The following is a 20,395-nucleotide window of genomic DNA, read 5'->3' as shown; positions in this document are numbered from 1 at the left end:
ATTTCTGAAATGACTCCTGGTGGTGTTTAAAATTAATGGAAACTTCTATAGAGGATTTTTTTGGAGAAATTTCTGGAGGATCCTCTAACGTAAATTCCTAAAGAAATTCCGTATCAAACTCTGAAGCGATCTATAGAAGATGTTCTGCCGAACTTTCAAAATTCTTGGAGGATTTACTAATGGAATCTATGGAAGGTTTTTGAAAAAGTTCCTAGATTTATTTCTGGGGTAATCTTTGGATAACTTTGCATTCTAAAGTAAACAAGGAATTTTCTAAAGTGAGTAGGGGAAATTACCTATTCTCGGCCGTTTTGTTCTCTTCGTCTTTGGGATTTTTTGAAACCTATTGAACTCTGAGTTGGTCTTAAATCCTTCCAAACTAAGCTGAATTATATGGCCAAGTTTCGGGCAATTCGGCTGACAAAAACCCCACATGACGAAGAGAACAAACCTGCCGACCCAGCCAACCACATATCGTAAATCATTGTGTGGAAAAAATCGTATATTTTCATATATTGAATCGAAATTGTATAATAATATGTATATTTGTTGACAATGATTGCGTAAAATCGCATTTCATGCCAAATTAAATTTAAATTGCGATTTTGTTTCATATAGTCGTCTCCGATCATAAAAGGTGCGATATACTATCGGTAGGATCGCACAGAATCGGATAGAATCGTGAAAAAAACATATATTCTTAGTGTCAAGCAGCAAGTTCGCTAGCATCGTATATATAATTTCTTTGAATCATGGAAATCGTCGCTTCACATCGTATATGAATCTGCTAAATCGAGCTTGCTACCTAAAGGTATGATGCAAACCGGGGAAATCGTATACAACTATAACAGTGTTGTATATAGATCGTTTGCGTCACACTTGCGTCGTATACCAAGTGAATGAAATCGTAAAAATCGTATATTCATTTTTACAGTCGCATATGATTGTTACTGCACTTTTAATAGTCGAATCTTAATCTCGGAAATCGTAAATGGTTTTGTTTACATATTTGTATGATGAAGAAAAAGAAAAAATGTATTCATCATAAATTTGTATTTTTGTTGTTGTTGGCACATTTCAACCATGGTAGCAATACAGGGTGTTCAATAAGTTCGGATACACCATATAACTTGAATTAATTTCACATCTGTAATTCAAATTTTCAAAGTAAATGTATTTGTTGAAAGGTCATATAACACTGATCAAATATAGCATATGGTTTTGAATAAAGTCTTTTTCTACTTTTTTTTTTATAAGCCTTAGATGTATCTAAAGTTTGTTAGTTCCGGCACGCTGGAATAATTTTCGATAAGTTGATCAAGCTACAGAAGTCTAAAACGTTGACTTTTGAGTTTACATCTCACTATACTATATTAGAATAACTAAATTAATAGACAAAAGCATTACACTGTTATTTCAGTGATGATATGGTGATAAATTTGCAAGTTTAGTCAAAATGTGCTTAAATCTATGAAAAAGGCATAAATACATTATATAAAGCCAATTTTGGTTAAAATTTGCCACAATAGGGATATAATCAAGTTTTCGAAAAGATAATGATAGATTAAACTGAGATATAACGCAGCCTTGCTTTTTGACAAAACAAAAATCATTAAAACAGGTACAGCGGCAATTTCAGCAATTTTAAAGATCAAAATAAAATGAGTCCGTACTTCACCCAATCTGAATTTTATAGATTATTTCGTATGGCCATAGTTGCTACCACTAATGCTTAAGACAACAACCTAATTTGATTTAACTTAACACCATTACTCAATAAAAACTAGACGAAATACCAATGACAGACGTGCGTGCCGGCTGAAAGGATCTTGAGACACATTTGCAATTATTACAAAAGGATAAAGGACAGTTTGTTTCAAAACATATACTGTATTTGATCAGTATTATGTGAGCTTTCAATTAATACATTCACTTTGAAAATCTGAATTACAGATGGGAAATAAATTCAATTTCACTGTGTATCCGAACTTATTGAACACCGTGTAATTTCAACCAAATACATAGTTTTCATACTAGCAGATGACTTACAATAAGTGATGTATTGATTCCAACAACGATGTGAATTCCGGGCCTCTTGCACGGCACCACTTTTGGTGCCATTCAATGCACAACAACAACGCTAACACCACAAGTCTCGCACCGCATCATGCTAATTTTTATTTGTTTCATGCCATTCACTTTGAACTCTTTATTTTCAACTTGGCAGAATAGCCAATAGAGATAACGCGCAGTTCTCAATCAAAGGACCTGAGTTCGATTCCCACTGAACACCAATAGTTTTTTTTATTTGAAAATCTTGAGTCGTATATTGGTACACTAAATCGTAATAAGATCATACATAATCGTATATTTAGACAAATAAAATCGGCGAAATCGTAGAAATTTTTCGAGAAATCGTAAATTATGTTGGATGGAATCGCAGTAATCGTTTATATGTTTCGATATGGCCTCCACTTTAGTATGTATATGCCTGTTTCGTGCATTGAATACGATTTCTTTGGTGCTATATATGTGTGGCTATTTCAGTTGCAATTTCGATATAGCAACCAAATTGCTGGCTGGGGATAATACCCATTGTCACCCTATTCCTGAAGATTTCTCGGGGAAATCTACAAGGGCTTTCAAGACAGAATTTCATAAAAATTACCTGAAAGTTTTTTTGAAGAAATTGCTGGAGGATTTTTTTAAGAATACCTGGAGCATTTTTCGATGAATTTCTGAAAATAACCATGGCAATCTAAAGATATCCCTGGAGAAAATTTCCGAATAAATCTTAGTGAGATTTTTTTTTGAAAGCCCATAGAGGAACTCCAGGAGGAATCAGTGGTACATACGGTGAATCCTTGGATATACTTCTTCAGAAATCCCGGAACGAATTTCTGAAAGATTCCTTCAAAATATTTATTTTATTTGTAGGGAATTCTAAAGGAATCTCTGGAAGGAGTCCTATTATCATATTTTTTTTATTGTGCATGTGATGGCACAAAAAAAAGGCAAACTAGCAAAGGTAACTTGCGTTTTCTACACAGGTATAAAAAGCCACAAAAGATCGTTGATGGTTTCTTATTTTAGGGAGGAGAAATATCCATTACGTATGGAGGCACAATTCACATGAAATATTAATGTATGTTTGTATGAGCGCTGAAAGATATAAAGAACAATTTTCTGAAAAAAAAATCAGGAGGAATACCAGAAGAATCACCTGTAAACCCCTGTCGGAATACCTGACAAAACCTCATGAGATGTTTTTGAAAAAAAAAGAATCCTGGAGAAATCTTCTAATGAAAATCCTAAACAACTTTTTAATGCATTCCTTGAGGAATCCATAGAGAAATTCCTAGAGGTACGCTTAGAGGACATCCTGGAGGGATTTCGTAAGAATCCTTATAAGGATCTCTGAAAAACTCTGTAGAAAAAAATGTGAACGAATCCTTGGAGAATTTTCTAAGACTTTCGTAAAAAATCCTTGGTACAATTTCTGGAGAGAAAGGCATGTGAAGAAATTTTGGGAATTTCCTTCATAATCACTTGCAGAATATCTAAGGCTATCCTTTTAAGAAAATTTTGAAGGAGTTCTGAATTTCTGATTCCTAATGTATCCGTGAAACCTTTTTGCAAAATAAAATAAGACCGTGGAGATTTTTTGCGAAAGATCGTGAAAAGTTTTCGGATTTCTTTATGAAAAAAAATCTGAAGAAATTCGTAAGTTAATTTCTAAAAAAATCTATGCAAGATTTTTTGAATGGAACTCTTGATTATTTTGGAATCTATCAGTGCAAATCTTTCTTTAGGAGTTCTTGGAGAAACTTCTGGAGGACATTTTAAAGTCTAAAGGAGTCTCTAGAAGTTTTTGTGAAAAAAATTCTGACTTAATTTCTTTATGATTTCCTGGATGAGTCCCATGGATGAGTTATGGTTATTTTTAAGAATGTCTTGAAATTTTTTTAACGAACTCGTGAAAGATTTTTTAAATGAATCCTAGGATGGATTTCAGCAAAGGACCATGGAAAAAATATTTGAAAAATCAATGGATGTATTTTCAAAGTAATCCTTAGAGAAATTTGTAAAGAAATCTCTGGAGGATAATCTGGAAATATTTCTGAAGAAATCATTAGTCGAATTTCTAATAAAAGTCATGGGATATTTTGTGAAAGAATCCCTCGAAAAAAATGTGAAGGGGCCCTTAAGGCAGTACCTATAGGAATCCCTGCATAAAAATTTCGAATGGAAGAAATTGGAAGTTGCTGTTGGAATTTTTGGTGAAATGATTGGAAAAATTTCGAAAGTAACCTCAGTACAAATTTTTGAAAAAACTTTTGAAGCTTTTCCTGACAAACTGTGGAATAGTTTCTGAAGGCATCACTAAAAGTTTCATTAAAGGAATCTCTGTAGAATTTTCTGAATAATGCTTAAAGAAAATTCTGAAAGAAGCTCTGAACGACTTTTTTAATGAATCCCTGGTGGAATTTCTGCTTAAATTCACGGATAAAAATGGAGGAAGAATTCTTCATGGAATTTGTAGAATAGCAAGATTTTCTAAACCATTCCCTGAAGAAATTTTCCGAAGGAATCCACGTTTTTTGGTTTTTCAGAGGCATCTCCAATACTGTCTCCAAATGAATGTCTTGGGAATTTTTTGAATAAATATCCAGATGAATTTCCGAAGTAATCAATGAGCGATCTCAAACAATCTCTGAAATGAATTGTGAAAAAACATGGATTAACTGGTGAAGCAATTATTGCCAGATTTCGTAAAAGAATTCTTTGTGACACTTCTGGAGAAGTACATGGAAGATTTTCTGAAACTGATAATTTGATTTGGGAAGTTGGAGGCTGTCGTAATAAAGTTGCAAATTCTGGGTTCACTTACTTTTATTTTACACAGCAGTATTGCAAGAAAAGGCAACGGAGCAGATAGCGGTAAAAACCTACACTACTCGCACAGAAAGATCTTCCGACAAATACAGCTAGTGTTGGTAGTATCACACTCAAAGCAGACTCATGAACCGCTCCTGCGTTAGCAAACTCGCGTACGATTCAGAATCATTTTCTCACGCGCGAGATTTTCATGCACACGGAAAGTTCAATGTACACAGAGCAAGGAGTAACTTTCACGCAGCGATCGAAAAGACAAAAGATTTCATGCAAACTTGTGTGAAATTTTACGCAAATATGTGTAATACCGGATCAGCACATTTTTTGTGCTGATCCAGTCGTACGCAAATTTGAGTGAAAAATCCTTTGTCTTTTCGCAAGTTACTCATTCGCTGTGTACTTTCGTTTTAGGGTGCAAAATCTCGCTCTCACGAGTCAAGCGCCGAAATCTCATTTGCTTGTAAAACGAATCCAAATCAATTTGAACAGCATTCAGTATTCAGTATTTCATTATTGTACGCTAGATTCGCTTTTGTTCTATCAAATAATCCTAAAAACTTTGATGTAAATAATAAGAACACCAAGAAATAAAGCAATGAGTGGAATCGCGAGTCCACTCATGCATGATTTTTCAGCGGTGAGTTTGGCGAGTCAAGAATCGCTCGTGAAACAACTCAACCATGAGATTTGAGAATTTGAGTTTTACCAACACTGAATACAGCACAACCAGTAACCACGCTCTATCAAGTGCTTGTCACGAATCTCTAAATTCCACTTGAGTAATTTCAGAAGGGATACCTGGAGGAATTTCTGATGCAATTAGTTAGGGAACATTTTTGAAGCAATTCGTAAAGGAATTTCAGGATAAATCCTCCCCGAGCAAAGGCAGATAACAAAATGATAACAAGTTCTGTTACCTGGTTATCATTCGTTTGATAATTGAGTTTGTTATCAATTAGGTTGAATTAAAAGCCAACATAACAAAAATGATAACTTAAATTAACCTCGCCAATACCAAAATGATAAGAAGTTAAGTTATCATTGAGTTCAAGTTGATAACTAATTGTGTTATACAATGTTTTGTTCAACATTACATTTAGTTATCAACATGAAAAACTCGATTTAATCCACCTATGGTGAACAGAACCCTTCTTACATTTATTAAAACTATTGTTGTATTATTTGTATTTAACATATTTATTTTGTGTGATGGACCAAAAGTTCTAGAAAATATTGTGGATTTGGCATCTAGTGGATTGGGTTCCAAAATAGTATCATGAACCATGGACTAAACTACCAGAAATGCCAGACACCTTCTAGAATGTTGTGTGAAATTTTTAAAAAATAGCTTACATATTCTGAAATATTGTATCTTTTGTTAACTGCCAAAAGATCTTGAATCGATTAACAAATGGATAAGAAAATCAGCGAGATACACTTTGTCTAATATCTCTTAATCAGTCGAATAAATTAGCTCCGAAGTACTTGGTATTCATGGTTATGGTGTAAAAAGGACAAAAACGATATATCTACTATGTTAATCAGTTTTGTAATTAGTTAGTTATTTTGGCTGTCCAGTTCTTGCATTTTTCCCACAATATATAAATTCAAAGCTTTTATTTAACATATTGTTAGTTTTCATAGAATTCCTGTTGATTTGTAATTTGTTATTTATAATTTTATAGAAAACAATAACCTGCTAGTATACACTTTATATGAGGTCAGCATTATTTATTGAACAATAATTTCCCATAGACTGGTCAAAAGCTCATGAAAGATAACAAGCGAATATAATAATACAAAAGAATGAATTAACTACATCGGCTGTTTTCCTACTCTCCGCATCGACCAATGTGGCGCTAGCTTCTATGCGCGAAAAATCGCTAAAAGTAAATCGCAAAAATATTGTTTGGCGAATAGCATCTAAAGGCAAATTTATCGAAGCGGAATACATTATTCGAAAAAATATTTGGTAGTGGTTGTGCACATTGGTGACTACTATTATGCCTACCAAATATGTTTTCAGTTAAAGCTTTCTATTTCAAGTAATTCAAGTTTAGATGCATTTCACCATACAAAATAAAATGGATTTACTCCTGCTGATCAACTGTGGGTGTGCGCCAAGCGGGTAGTCCATTTATTGAAATGCGCTTCGTAAGATATCTCAGTAATCAAATGTCGAATCGAAATAAAATTTCAGGGCCTTTTACAAGGATGTTGTAGCTTTCATTTGGTGCTTAGAGAACCCAAATCGGTTGACAGACGGCTGAGATATTTATTATGGTACCCTTGGTCAAAAATATCTCAAAAAGTTAACCTGTCTTACTCCCAAGTATTCTTCGAAAGATATCTCGGTAACCAAATATCCAATTATAATGAAATTGTATAGAGTTCTACTAGAATGTTGTAGTTTTCGTTTGGTGCCAGGAGAACCGAAATCGGTTGACAGACGGCTGAGATATTTATTATGATGCATATGGTCAAAAATCTCAAAAGGTTTAGTTGTATAGATCCTAAGTACTCTTCGAAAGATATCTCTGTAACCAAATGTCCAATCGAAATAAAATTTCTGGGCGATCTACTAGGATCCTGTAGCTTTCATTTGGTGCCAAGAGAACCCAAATTGATTGACAAACGGTATTATGATACACTTGGTAAAAAATCTTAAAAAGTACAGATGCATGACTAATAAGTACTCTTCGAGAGATATCTAGGAAACCAAACGTCCAATCGAAAAAAAAATTAATAGCGTTCTACTAGGATGTAGTAGCTTTCATTTGCTTCCAAGAGAACTCAAATCGGTTGACAGACGGCTGAGAAACGTGCGTGACTTTTTTTTGTAACGCACACACACACACACACACACACACACACACACACACACACACACACACACACACACACACACACACACACACACACACACACACACACACACACACACACACACACACACACACACACACACACACACACACACACACACACACACACACACACACACACACACACACACACACACACACACACACACACATCATTCATCACTGTCCGCGATTTGAAGAAGTACGTGGTGACATGCTAGCGAGCGCTGCTGGAAATCTGAGTCCCAACAACGTAGTAGAGAGAATGTGTCAGGACGAAACCGTATGGAATGCGGTGAACAGAGCGGTCACGCGGATCATGTCAGCTCTCCAGCGGAGATGGCGCGAAGATCAAAGAGTATTGGGTCGCGATCGGAGTAGGCCTGATCCACCGCCGGGGACTTGACCGAGTCGTTCGTTGCGTAGTACCGGTTATAGGTCGTCGGGGCGCCGGTGAACCGGAAGTCTGCCACCAACCGGAATCGCCGGGCCGACTTCGGCACCTTACTGGTCGGGTTGAAAACATCGGTGTCGAGAGAACTTCCACCGTCGGGGTCTTTCTCTGTCGGAGTAGGCTAGGTCCGTCCACCGCCGGGGACTAGACCGAGTAGACCGCGAAAAAGCACCGGTGCTTGGTCGTCAGGGCGCCTGTGAACCGGAAGCCAGTCTCCAACCGGAATCTCAGAACCGACCTTGGCACCAGCCTGGGAAGTATCGGTAACGGAAGAAGTTCCAGTGTCGGGGAACTCTTCGTCGGATAGGGTAGATCCACCGTCGGGGACTATCCGAGTCGTGCGCGAAAAGCCGGAGTGCTGAATGGCACACGGACGGCATTAGAATAACAAATTTGGTGTATGTTTGTACCAACTGTGTCGCTGAATGGCGATAGGTTAGGTACGAACACTAAAAAGATTAGAATAACAAATTTAGAAGCGACAAAATGTGCATGAGCACAGAAGAAGAAGAGCGCATGAGCGCATTGCCCCCCCTGAAGCAGTCGCATCAGTGGTACCAGGGGGATCGAGGCGACAAGGTGTAGCAGAGTTTTTCCAATCGGTTTTCTCTGCTCGGGAGAATGGGAGGAAAAAAAAAAAAAAAAAAAAAACACACACACACACACACACACACACACACACACACACACACACACACACACACACACACACATACAGACATTTGCTCAGTTCGTCGAGCTGAGTTCATTGGTATATGAGACTCGGCCCTGCTAGCCTCGGATCGAAAGTCGGTTTTCCAAGCGGTATTTATACCCTTCTTATGGGTGTAAGAAGGGTAAAAATACAGCTGAATGATAACTGGTTTTGTTACCAATTAGTTATCAGTTATTTAGAGCTATTTTATCGACCAAAATAGTAAAAATCTACTTTACCGACATCATCAACTATTGTATCTTATAATTTACAACAAATGCTTTCAACAATTGCACCCAGGTGGACCTCGAACTCTGATCAAGTTATTGCCAGTCGCAGTCGATAGCCCCTATGCCAACGGGACTCAGGGAGTGAGAGTAATTGAAGGCTACGCTTTCGTACTACAGTCGCATTGAAGGTGGAAAGCGGAATCTATTTTTAGATTCGAGGTTCATCAGACTCTCAGTTTTGAGAAAACTTTGACATATGCGTTTGGAAGCTGATAACATATTTTGTTATCATTTAGAATATTTATGTTATCGCGATAGACTAAAATTATCGATAACTAAATTTGATATCATTTAGTTATCATCAATTGGAAAAGATGATAACAAAAATAACAAAATGATAACACCGATGACATAGTTTGTTATCAAAGTGATATCACTTTGTTATCCGCCTTTGCTCGGTTCGGAGACATTTTCAAAGGAATCCCTGAATTTTTTGGGACATTAACCTTCACGTACCCGACCCCCGACAACTCATTTTCAAAATTCTGGCATTTCGTCAATGTTCATCCGATTTTTTCGAAGTCGCCCTTAATCGATCAAAAATTGGTGCTAGTTTATTACACTCAAGTGGCCATGTAATATCCTGAACCGTTCCGGAGGTATTCCGGAATGTACTGGGGTCAAGGGGTGGGGGAGGGATATGTTTTGCCAAAATGGCCAAAAGTGATTATTTCGTGTGTTATTGTGCTTGAGAGGTCCCCGCGGTACCTGTTCCTGGTGTTCCGGAGCGGCCATATCAGTTATTACATGCATCAGAATTTTTTTTCTGCCTTATTTTCTCGAAATCATGAAGAGTGATACTTTACACGACATGTTTTGGTTGCAAACCAGAAATGTCCCCGATGAGCGATGACACCCCCTTGGAACGTGTGCTATATGTTCCGCACACTTAGAAATTCTGAAATTTGCGCGAAACGGAATCACCTAAGAACGTAAACGTTTTCAAGACTGAATCACAAATTGGACTCAAGTTTACGCGCATCATGTAATTGCTGGTTGGTTGCGTTAGATGTCAACAAATTCGTTTCACCAGAAACGTAGAATCAGTATCACGTTCATCAGCCACCTTCTAACTCGGTAAAATGGCCGAGAAGTAAGGGATGTGGCTCACGATCAGCAGATTCGGTGTTGGAATCCATGCATGGGCATTATTTTACTTTTGTATGTTTTATCTGTTAAATCGGTTCTAGCGATTGCTAGACGCTTACAAAAAATAAGTTTTATCTTGAAAGACGTAAATTTACATGTTTCAACCTCTAAATTTGTGTATTTGAAGATGCTCGTATATGTCAGGTTCAGGACACTTAAAATTACACGATATTTTCTAGGTGTGCGGGTTGGCCATATTAGTTGATACAGACTTCAGTCATTCGAAATCATGAAGATTGATATGTCGCACGGCGTGTTTAGGTTGAAAATCAGAAGTGTCCCCAATGAGGCCCCGCGGAACCTGTCACGGGGATCCGGATGGACCAACTTATTCAAATCTGGTTGTCGTAATCTAGGTCGCAGTTGTGTTTCATTGTTCGCAACAACAATTTCGCCGAAAATCGATGCTTCATACCTTGGTTCATACACAAACACAAACGAAAGGATCACTTTTAGCCATTTTGGCCACCCAACACAATCCGGAATATCTCCGGAATGGTTCCGGATATTGAATGACCATTTGAGTATAATAAACTAGCACTAACTTATGATCGATTGAGGGCGACTTCAAAAAAATCGGATGAAAATTAACGAAATGCCAGCATTTTAAAAATGAGTTTTCGGGGGTCGGGTACGTGAAGGTTAATGCAAATAACGTTATTGTGAATGTCCATTGCTCAAAATATTGGCTTTTGAATGAACCATACATATTTTTGGATACAAAAGGTTTAGATCGTAACAAACTAGCCAGATAGTGGTTTTTCGTAATTTTGAGGAAATTACTAATACATGCCAGAAAGTTCGGGCCTTTTATCGAAAACTCAGTTTTTATATGTTTTGGTACATTTTGGTATTAAATGGTATATGGTAAATTAAATTTAAATAAAAAAATGCTTCGATTTTATTATTATTATTATTAGATGTTATTAAAGACACTTTACCAAATAAGTTGGGCAGACAATTCAACGTTCCATAATAAATACAAAATTTCCCATAAATAATTCTAAAAGACCCAGTGAAGAAACAGGGGTGTAAGCAGTAATAAATAACAAAAGTTCCATAAACAAATAAAAAAATGCATAAATAAAACAAAAGCTTCCATAAATAATTGATTTTTGAGCAATTAAAAACGTCGAAAATGTAATGAATAAATAAACTGTTGCAATAAGAAAAGCCATTTTTCCCACCAAACAACTTAGAATTTTCCATGAAAATATCCGATTTTTCCATAATAAATTAAAAAATTCACAATTGAAAATTCAAATGTCTACTTAATCACGGCATACATGTAATGAACTATATTGCTTAAATATTTGGCATTATTTTACCAGCATTCGTTTCCTCACTTGTTTCAATTTGATCTAACGACACCAGTTCTACTCGTAACATTCGTTCTAATGCAATCCATTCCTATCTTTCCAGAACATTTCCACTGTAACCTTTTGTAACCGTCCCTAAATCAAAATTCAACTTTTATTGGTTTCCTCCCACAACCGGGACCCCTTGGAAACAATCGGAATGTTCAATCCGGGTCTGGTGAACTTTTCCCTTCCTGCGATTGTCTTGTATTGTGGGCCAACAAAAACAACAACAGTAGCAACAAATCTGGCCGTTCGAATTGACTTTATTTTTCGGTAGCCATCCGTAATTTGCATATATTTTAAAAAGAAATCTCCTCCACCACTGCAGTGGCGTGCGCGCTTTCAACCTCTGCTGGATCGGTAGCCAATGTCTACCCAGACCTCCTCGGCGGGCATTCGGTATTCAAATCAAGTATCACACTTTCTTGGGCCGAGAAACTTCAGCATTGTAGTGCATTCTGCTCACGTAGCATTCCGTCGCCGGCCGTAGGTATTTGTTGGCGTTGACGACGACGGTGATGGCGGCGAAGGTGGTTCGATTTCGTTGGAAGCCAATATCGGATTCGGTTGGGGAATGAGAATAGGAATCTACGATGGGCTTCGATGGGTAAGGAGCGACTCTTTGGGGAACAATTCTTCCCTTAATTGACGCAAGCAACGTGTGGAATTGTCTTTGGAAGCGTTTGAATTTGAATGGGCGATTAAACGTGGAAATTCTGGGAATCCAGATTTATAAGTTTAGGTTTGTCGTGTACTAGCACTCGGAAGCACTTGGAAACACGATTGCAGGTATAAGTCCAACAGCAGGGTATACTCATATTTATACGTCATAAGTAGATATCTTCGGTCTAATGTGGAACTATTTAAAGTGTACCGATGAATAACAAAACCGTCCAATTAGGAGAAAAACTAAGAATTTATTATGTCTTAATTGTAATTTTATAAAAATGTGAATATTTTTAGAACAAGAACTCTTACTATACTATTTAAAGGCATATTTTTCTCACTGGAAGTATACAATTATTTGGAAAGTTCACAAAATAAAAGTAGAAAAGCGTTTACAAAGGTATACCAATCCCAACGGCTTTTCTATACTGAAAAATAAATTGTAAAAAATCATAAAAATGTCGGTACATTGGTTTGATAAGTGAAGGAACCGGGTCAAAACACTTGCGAAAATTGGAACGTTATAATGAGTTGGACTTTTTTGATATTATATGAAGTATCAAAACTATGAAACTGTAGAAAATTCCAAAAGATTAACAATAAAAGACACTGTCAGATACACCGTAAGAAACTTCAACTTATAACTTCACTTTTTGCAATTGAGGTACTCCAAATTCAAGCTCACCTGTATGTTAGATTCAAATGTTCCAACTTTCTAAACCAGGACCCACTTCTGTCACAAACACTTTTCCACCCTCAGCAAAATCCGCCCCAACGTTGTCAATAAATTGGAAAAATAGACAAGAAGTTGAATAGCTAAACTCAAAACTTTCAGCTATGCCAACATCTTGCCAAGTTGCCAATTTCACTCTGCAAACCGCCTTCAATCTCCACATCTCACTTCAAAATCACCACTTCAAACTTTCGGAACACCACTCCCAGGGCCACACCCACCGCCCTCTCAAGAGGGTGGCGTAATTCGGGCGAGCCCTGAACTTCTGAAGTTGCACACTTGACGGCGACCGGTAGCACACTGATGCCTGGAACCGGGCGGCTAGTGGCCAAGTGCGTTAAGTCGAGTCGAGCTCAACCGGAAACTATCATAAAGTGCCCAAGTTGGGCTGAGCTGAGTTTAGCCTATCGACCGACCGACCAACCGAACCGAGCGCGAGCTAAGCTGGTTGGATCAATCGGAAAATCAATAATCCTGTCACGCACGCGGGCTTCGCGGTTGCTTCGAACGCACAGGGCCGCGGCGTGGCGATGCGATGGTTGAGGCGTTGAGGGAAAAGCGCAGAAAGGGGTATTCAATAGCGCTCCTGGTAGTGCGCACGTTTGACGTTTGCAGAGAAGATGGGTTGTGTGCGTGTAACGACAGAAGCCGGGTGCACAGGCTACCGGGATGGAGACCAGAACGCCGGGAAATATACGTCAACATAGAGGAGAGCGGGATAAAATGCACTCGTAAAAAGGATATAATGCCACGGTTGCTGGCGAGGCGCTATCCATAAACTACGCGGACTAATTTTTGGCCATCTCAGGACCAAACTTCCCCTTCTTTTTATCTTTTTTTCATACAAAATTTTCGAAATTTGTATGGAGCGTAGACTTTCACCAGACCCCGCGTTCGCCTTCTAAGAGGCTACATAGTTTATGGACAAGCACCAGGCAGTTAGGGCAAAGTTTAATTCTCAGCTTATATGATCAGAGTTGCGCAAAATTGGTCCAATCAGTTGACTGATATTGCACTGCCGCCACTATAACTGTAGGCAGATCAATATCAAGGCGATAATGACAGACAGGGACTTCATACTAAGCCACACTCTCGATAACTACCATTAAAACTTAAATGACATTTCGATATTTTTTTCCAAAACTCAAAATATTTAATTACTTACATGCAATATTTGTTATTTTATGTTACATATTGAAATATCTTTGAAAGTCTTTATTTGGAAACAAGTTTTAATTCTGATGTATCAAAAATATCTACATATCATCACAGTGAACCCATGGAAAAACGGATATGACTCAACCGGGTGCACAATGCACTATGGTCCACGAAACAGATTTACGAGGAAAGATGCATTCAGCGCCTTCAAATGATTTTCTAGAATAATATGGTGTTCTACAAAGTTGTTCCTAATAATAAGGCCCTCTTTTCAATATATGTACATGAAAATTAGAGTGATCCATATTTTCAAAGAAATTGGGAACCAAACTTTTTTATTTGCATGAATAACTATATACATTCTTCGGGATAGTTGTAGATCTATCAGTTTTGAGAAAGTTTGCTGAAGACACTTTTTATGTAGCTTTAAAATTGACCGATCTAGAGGTATTTTTCTGAATAAGCTTAGGGTGGTTCAAGAAAAACCGGTTTTCTGGCGTTAACTTTTTCAGTTTCGATTTTTCAACAAAGTCGCCCAAGAAGCACTTGTAGAGCATTTGAAGACGCGTCGTTTCGTGTGCTGAGATGGTTGTTCTCTTTTGGTTCAAAAGTTACAGGCGTTTTTCTTAAAAAATCATAGTTTTTTAAGAAGGTGTTATGACGGGTTGGGGCAAACATAAAAAAATATCTTTTGCCCGCATTCAAAAGAAGAAATGTCGTTATAAAACATATAAAAAAATAGAGGGGTGTTATTTTTGTAACTCAAGTGAATAATACTTAAATAGTGCCTATTTTTTCTAGAAAATCATCAATATCTTTTGATCGGAATGACGTAGCAACATTCCCAGCGCACGAAAATGTGTGTTTTTTAAAGCTCTAAAAATGATTCTTAGACAACTTTGATGAGAAATTTGGAACAAAAAAGATAAAGCGTTTAAACTGTTTTGGCCAAATTTGGAGCATTTTCCCATAGTTTTCATAGGGTGACGCTAGAACAAATGGATTTATTGTTTTTTTCTTTTTTCTTTTAAATTTCTCGTCAAAGTCGCCTAAGAACCACTTTTAGAGCTTCCAAAAGCGCGCATTTTCGTGTGCTGAGAATGTTGCTACGTCATTCCGTTCAAAAGATATTGATGATTTTCTAGAAAAAATAGGCACTTTTCAAGTATTTTTCACTTGAGTTACAAAAATAACACCCCTCTAATTTTTTGATATGTTTTATAACATCTTCTTCTTTTGAATGCGGGCAAAACATATTTTTAATGTTTACCCCGATCCATCATTAACCCTTTTTAAAAAAAACTATGATTTTTTTTAAGAAAAACGCCTGTAACTTTTGAACCAAAAGATATAACGATCATCTCAGCGCACGAAACGACGCGTCTTCAAATGCTCTACAAGTGTTTCTTAGGCGAATTTGATGAAAAATCAAAACTGAAAAAGTTAACGCCAGAAAACCGGTTTTTCTTAAACCACCCTAAGCTTATTCAGAAAAATACCTCTAGATCGGTCAATTTTAAAGCTACATAAAAAGTGTCTTCAGCAAACTTGCTCAAAATTGATAGATCTACAACTATCCCGAGGAATGTATACAGTTATTCTTGCAAATAAAAAAGTTTGGTTCCCAATTTCTTTGAAAATATGGACCACCCTTATTTTCATGCACATTTTAAAGAGGGCCTTATTATTATGGACAACTTTGTAGAAGACCATATTTGCCTAAAAACTCATTTGAAGGCGCTGAATGCCTGAGTACATCTTTCCTCGTAAATCTGGTTCGTGGACCACTGTGCAATGGCTGAATCGCAGGCAACCTATCAAAACCAGCAGTTTCTACCATTGAAGATGGCAGAGCGCAATTCTGCATTAGATTTCACAACGAGTAAACTGATCGCGAGTGCAATCCCCATCGAACTACAACCTTGGCAGATAAACAAGGCAGCCTTAGGGTGATGCCCTGTATAACTCCTTTTTCAGTACTTCTTTTTCGATTCTTATTTCTAACAATCATCAAGCGCAACAGTAGAGTTGTTGCCTTTTTACATATGTTCCATAAACAAACAAACAAAAAAGCACATCTTTGCCTCGCTTCCGTCAATGTAAACATTTCAAGATAATGAATCATTTAAAAGCAATTCAAGTAGTAGACCACTCTATAAAATATATCTCAATATCCTGAAATACATTGTATTTTATATGTAATAAGCTAAAAACGACCAATAAGCTACTAAGAGTAATCAGTAGCTCTTCCTCTGTTTCGGGTTACCAGACGTACTCTTTTAAGAGTACATGTACTCTTTTTCAGCAAGAAAATTAGGCGTACTATTTTAATTGTACGACATTTCCCTGAAAACCAATTCCCTGAATGCAGTTTTCCCGAAAGTTATTTTCCCGAATGCACCATTAACCCGAAGAATGTTTTCCCGAATGTACAGTTTTATGTGGGCTTCGTGGCCGTGCAGTTAGCGGCGTCAGTCGTCTAGGCATTTCGTAAGCATCGGAGTGCGGGTTTGATTCCCGCTCCAGTCGGGGAAAACTTTTCGTCAAACGGAAAATTCTCCATTGGGCCACTGGGTGTTATGTGTGTTGTCCGTTGTCTCGTGTATGTAATGTTCAGTCTGTGTAGCCTCTGGCTCACTACACTGACGTAGTACACGTGGGCCCTCATGACTCCAACGTACAACTAAGGGGCTGTACACACATTACGTCACGCTTTAAGGGTAGAGGGGGGTTTTGCAGAAAGTGACGACCCTTACAAAAATATTAGGATCCCACATAAAATGTGTGTCATAGGGGGGAGGGGATTGAAAAAGGGTTTTTTGAGTAACATAATATGAGTATCACCCCTGGGGGGATCTGGTCATTGGGCCGAAGCACGCTTAACAAAAGAACTTTTTTTTTTAAACATTTCTCGAGTCTAGTGCGTTCTATGGATACTGGAAGTTAAGGATCATTTGGCCGAATGCCATTTTGCCGAACGCCGTTTGACCGACCGCCACTCTACCTCGAAAGAACAGTCTATGTTTCATCGAGAGACGAACCAGCCAAGGGCTGAAAGTCTCTCTAATAAAGACAAATCAATCAGTCTATGTTTCAAAGAGGGCTGCAAAACGGTGAGTCGATAAGGAGAGCGTCCAATATAGCTCTGGTCCTCACAAGTTCCTACCTCATGCTTCCACGGGTCAAGCGATGACAAAGATCACCAGCTAAGAGTTGTGTGCTTAGCTGGTAGTGCAGCCTGGGCACTTGTTGTCCTTCTGACTTCAGCTAGATTGAGGAGGTACGATCCGAGTGTCTGTTCACCAAGGAGGTGCGGCTCAAACAGCGTCTGTTCTGGCATCCAGCGGCTGAGTAAGAAACGCTGCACCATGCCCAGCTAGATCCAAGGTGGTAGCCCCATCAGCGTGGTCGTCCCTGTGTTGGTTGGGACGTTAAACAGAACTGGCACGATGGCCCTCCGGCGAGACAGGAGTGTTGGCGTAGGTCCAATAAGCCACCCGTAAAAATCCCCATTGCGAATAACATAGGAGAAAATACGACTCGACACAATCGGCAAAGACCCACGCGACGAAATAAGGACTACGATTGAAAACTTGGAACATGGAATTGCAAATCACTAGGTTTCGCAGGATGTGACAGGATAATCTACGACGAACTACATCCCCGCAACTTCGACATCGTGGCGTTGTAGGAACTTTGTTGTACTGGACAGAAAGTGTGGAAAAGTGGGCATCGAGTGGCTACCTTCTACCAAAGCTGTGGCACCACCAATGAACTGGGAACAGGATTTATAGTGTTGGGCAAGATGCGACAACGTGTGATCGGGTGGTAGCCGATCAACGCAAGGATGTGCATGTTGAGAGTTAAGGGCCATTTTTTCAACTACAGCATCATTAACGTCCACTGCTCACACGAAGTGAGACCAGATGACGAGAAAGAAGCGTTCTACGCGCGGTTAGAGAAACATACGATGGTTGCTCGCCGCGTGACGTGAAAATCGTTGTCGGCGACATGAACGCGCAGGTAGGAAGGGAGGAAATGTACAGACCGGTAATCGGGCGAAACAGCCTGCACGCCGTAACGAATGATAACGGCCAGCGATGCGTAAACTTTGCAGCCTCCCGTGGTATGGTGGTCCGAAGCACCTTCTTCCCCCGCAAAGATATCCACAAAGCCACTTGGAGATCACCCGACCATCAAACAGAAAACCAAATCGACACGTTCTAATCGACGGTAAATTCTTCTCGGATATAACCAACGTCCGCACATACCGCAGTGCGAAATATAGATTCGGATCACTACTTAGTCGCTGTACCCGAATAAAAAAATACAGTAGAAAAACCGAACGTTGTATTGTAACAGTACTATTTAAAACCATATTTTTACAATAGACACCACTGTAAAAATAAAAATACAAAAACAATAAAATGTAATGTAGAACCCAATACAGTAAATTGTATATAAGATTTTTACAATATACTATACGGGTGGTTAAGTATCGTAACAATATAAAAACATATTTTTCTCCATATATATTTTTTTTGCAAAACCATACATTATATTGTAAATGAATTGTTATAAATACTGATACGTGGGTTTTAATAAACCGTACATTGTATGGTACACATATGGTTTCAAACAATAAAATGTACCGTAAATATATTGTTTTTGATTGTAGTTTCCCTACTGGTTATACATTTAATTAAATGGTTTTGGAATGGTTCTCTTTTGTTATGTTGTATTGGTTTACATTACATAAACCATATAATGTTATATTATCTTGTCATTTTCCTCCTGTTAATGGCATCTTAGGCTTACTAGCATTATGAGAATGCGCTTTGGGAATTCTCCAGAGCGTTTTGGATAACCCTTCATATTGGATCGCCCACGTCTAAGTCTGAGTCGAGGTCTGAGTAGTCTCTGATTGCATTAACAGTTGAAGCTTAGGCTCCCATGCCCCACCAGCCAGATAAGTGGGTTTCGCAAACTAAGCATTATTTGTGGCAACACTTTGAGCGGCATGATGGAACTATGCCGAGCGCGCTAAGTATTATTAGACCACTAATGTAGTTGCATGAAGTGGGTGACGAGGTACATAGATATCATTACAGCGTGCTTAACCGTTATTGCAATATTGAGGCTCCAGTTTGACTAAAGTTTGAAATACACGGGGAAATACATAACAACTCATGAGAAAACTGTCAAGTTCGATTCAAGTATAAGTTAGGTTAAAAAGCGAACCCACAGACGAACCTATATTAGAATTTCTTTCAGTATTCAGTCCAGTCCATATGTTAAAGATGGCTCTACGATAAAGTACGTCAATCGTATTCCTCTCATCGCACTCTACATACCTAGTCCACCATATATCTTGGATCTGCAGTTCTTAAGATATCTGGTTTACTACTTATTTAAACATTTTATTGACTTTAAATTAATGATGATGATTAACCTGGGCTTGTTAGGGGAATATCCGAAAGTTAAAAAAAAATCGCGTTAAGTACTGTTCCTTTGATTCTTAGTGGAATTCAAAGGAACAGTACATAACGCGATTATCTTTTTACTTTTAAGATGTTTCAACTTCTTCACTTTATTTCTTTCCTTTCCTTTGCATCAAAAAAGTCACAAACATCAGCAAAACAAAGCACGGAAAAAATCTAAAACTGAATAAATAATTAATAATGCACGAAAAATAATGTTTCGGAAAAGTGAATGGTTCAAACGTAAGAAAAACAGTATAATATATTGTTACATAAAAATCGAATGTAAATGTATAGTAGCTACAATGTGCAAAGCTTTTAGTGAACCATTTCATTACAATATACATTATTGTAGCTGGTACACTGTATGGTGCAGGAATGGTTTTCACCAAACACCCTATGGTTAGTTTTTATCCGGGTATGCATGCGCTCAAAACTTTCGACAGTTATCACCACGCGTCGAAGTCGAACGCCGCGGCTTAACATCGAGCAACTTCGTTACGTAGAAGTGGCTCAAGACTACGCGCAGCAGTTAGCAGTGGCCCTACCAACGGAAGAGCAGCTTGGCGCAGCTACACTTGAAGATGGCTGGAGGGACATCCGATCCGCCATAGGTAGTACCTCGGCTACAGCACTAGGCTTCGCGGCTC

At 38.2% G+C, this 20,395-nt stretch overlaps 1 protein-coding gene across 3 annotated transcripts in view; it reads right to left on the bottom strand.

The window, feature by feature from the left end:
- LOC109408473 (uncharacterized) overlaps window positions 1–20,395 on the bottom strand; it is an 810,302-nt gene that overhangs the window by 502,809 nt on the left and 287,098 nt on the right. Inside the window, exon 1 of one of the 3 annotated variants that reach the window (XM_062861100.1) lies at window positions 13,060–14,255. The exons of the other annotated variants lie outside the window; for them this stretch is intronic. The gene's annotated coding sequence lies outside the window, so the exon portion shown is untranslated. Of the gene's footprint in view, window positions 1–13,059; window positions 14,256–20,395 lie in introns of those variants that run through there. 3 annotated transcript variants of the gene reach the window in all.

The sequence above is a fragment of the Aedes albopictus genome, chromosome 3 (assembly GCF_035046485.1).
Source record: "Aedes albopictus strain Foshan chromosome 3, AalbF5, whole genome shotgun sequence".
Taxonomy (NCBI): domain Eukaryota; kingdom Metazoa; phylum Arthropoda; class Insecta; order Diptera; family Culicidae; genus Aedes; species Aedes albopictus.
This window is presented reverse-complemented; position numbering and strand designations above follow the sequence as displayed.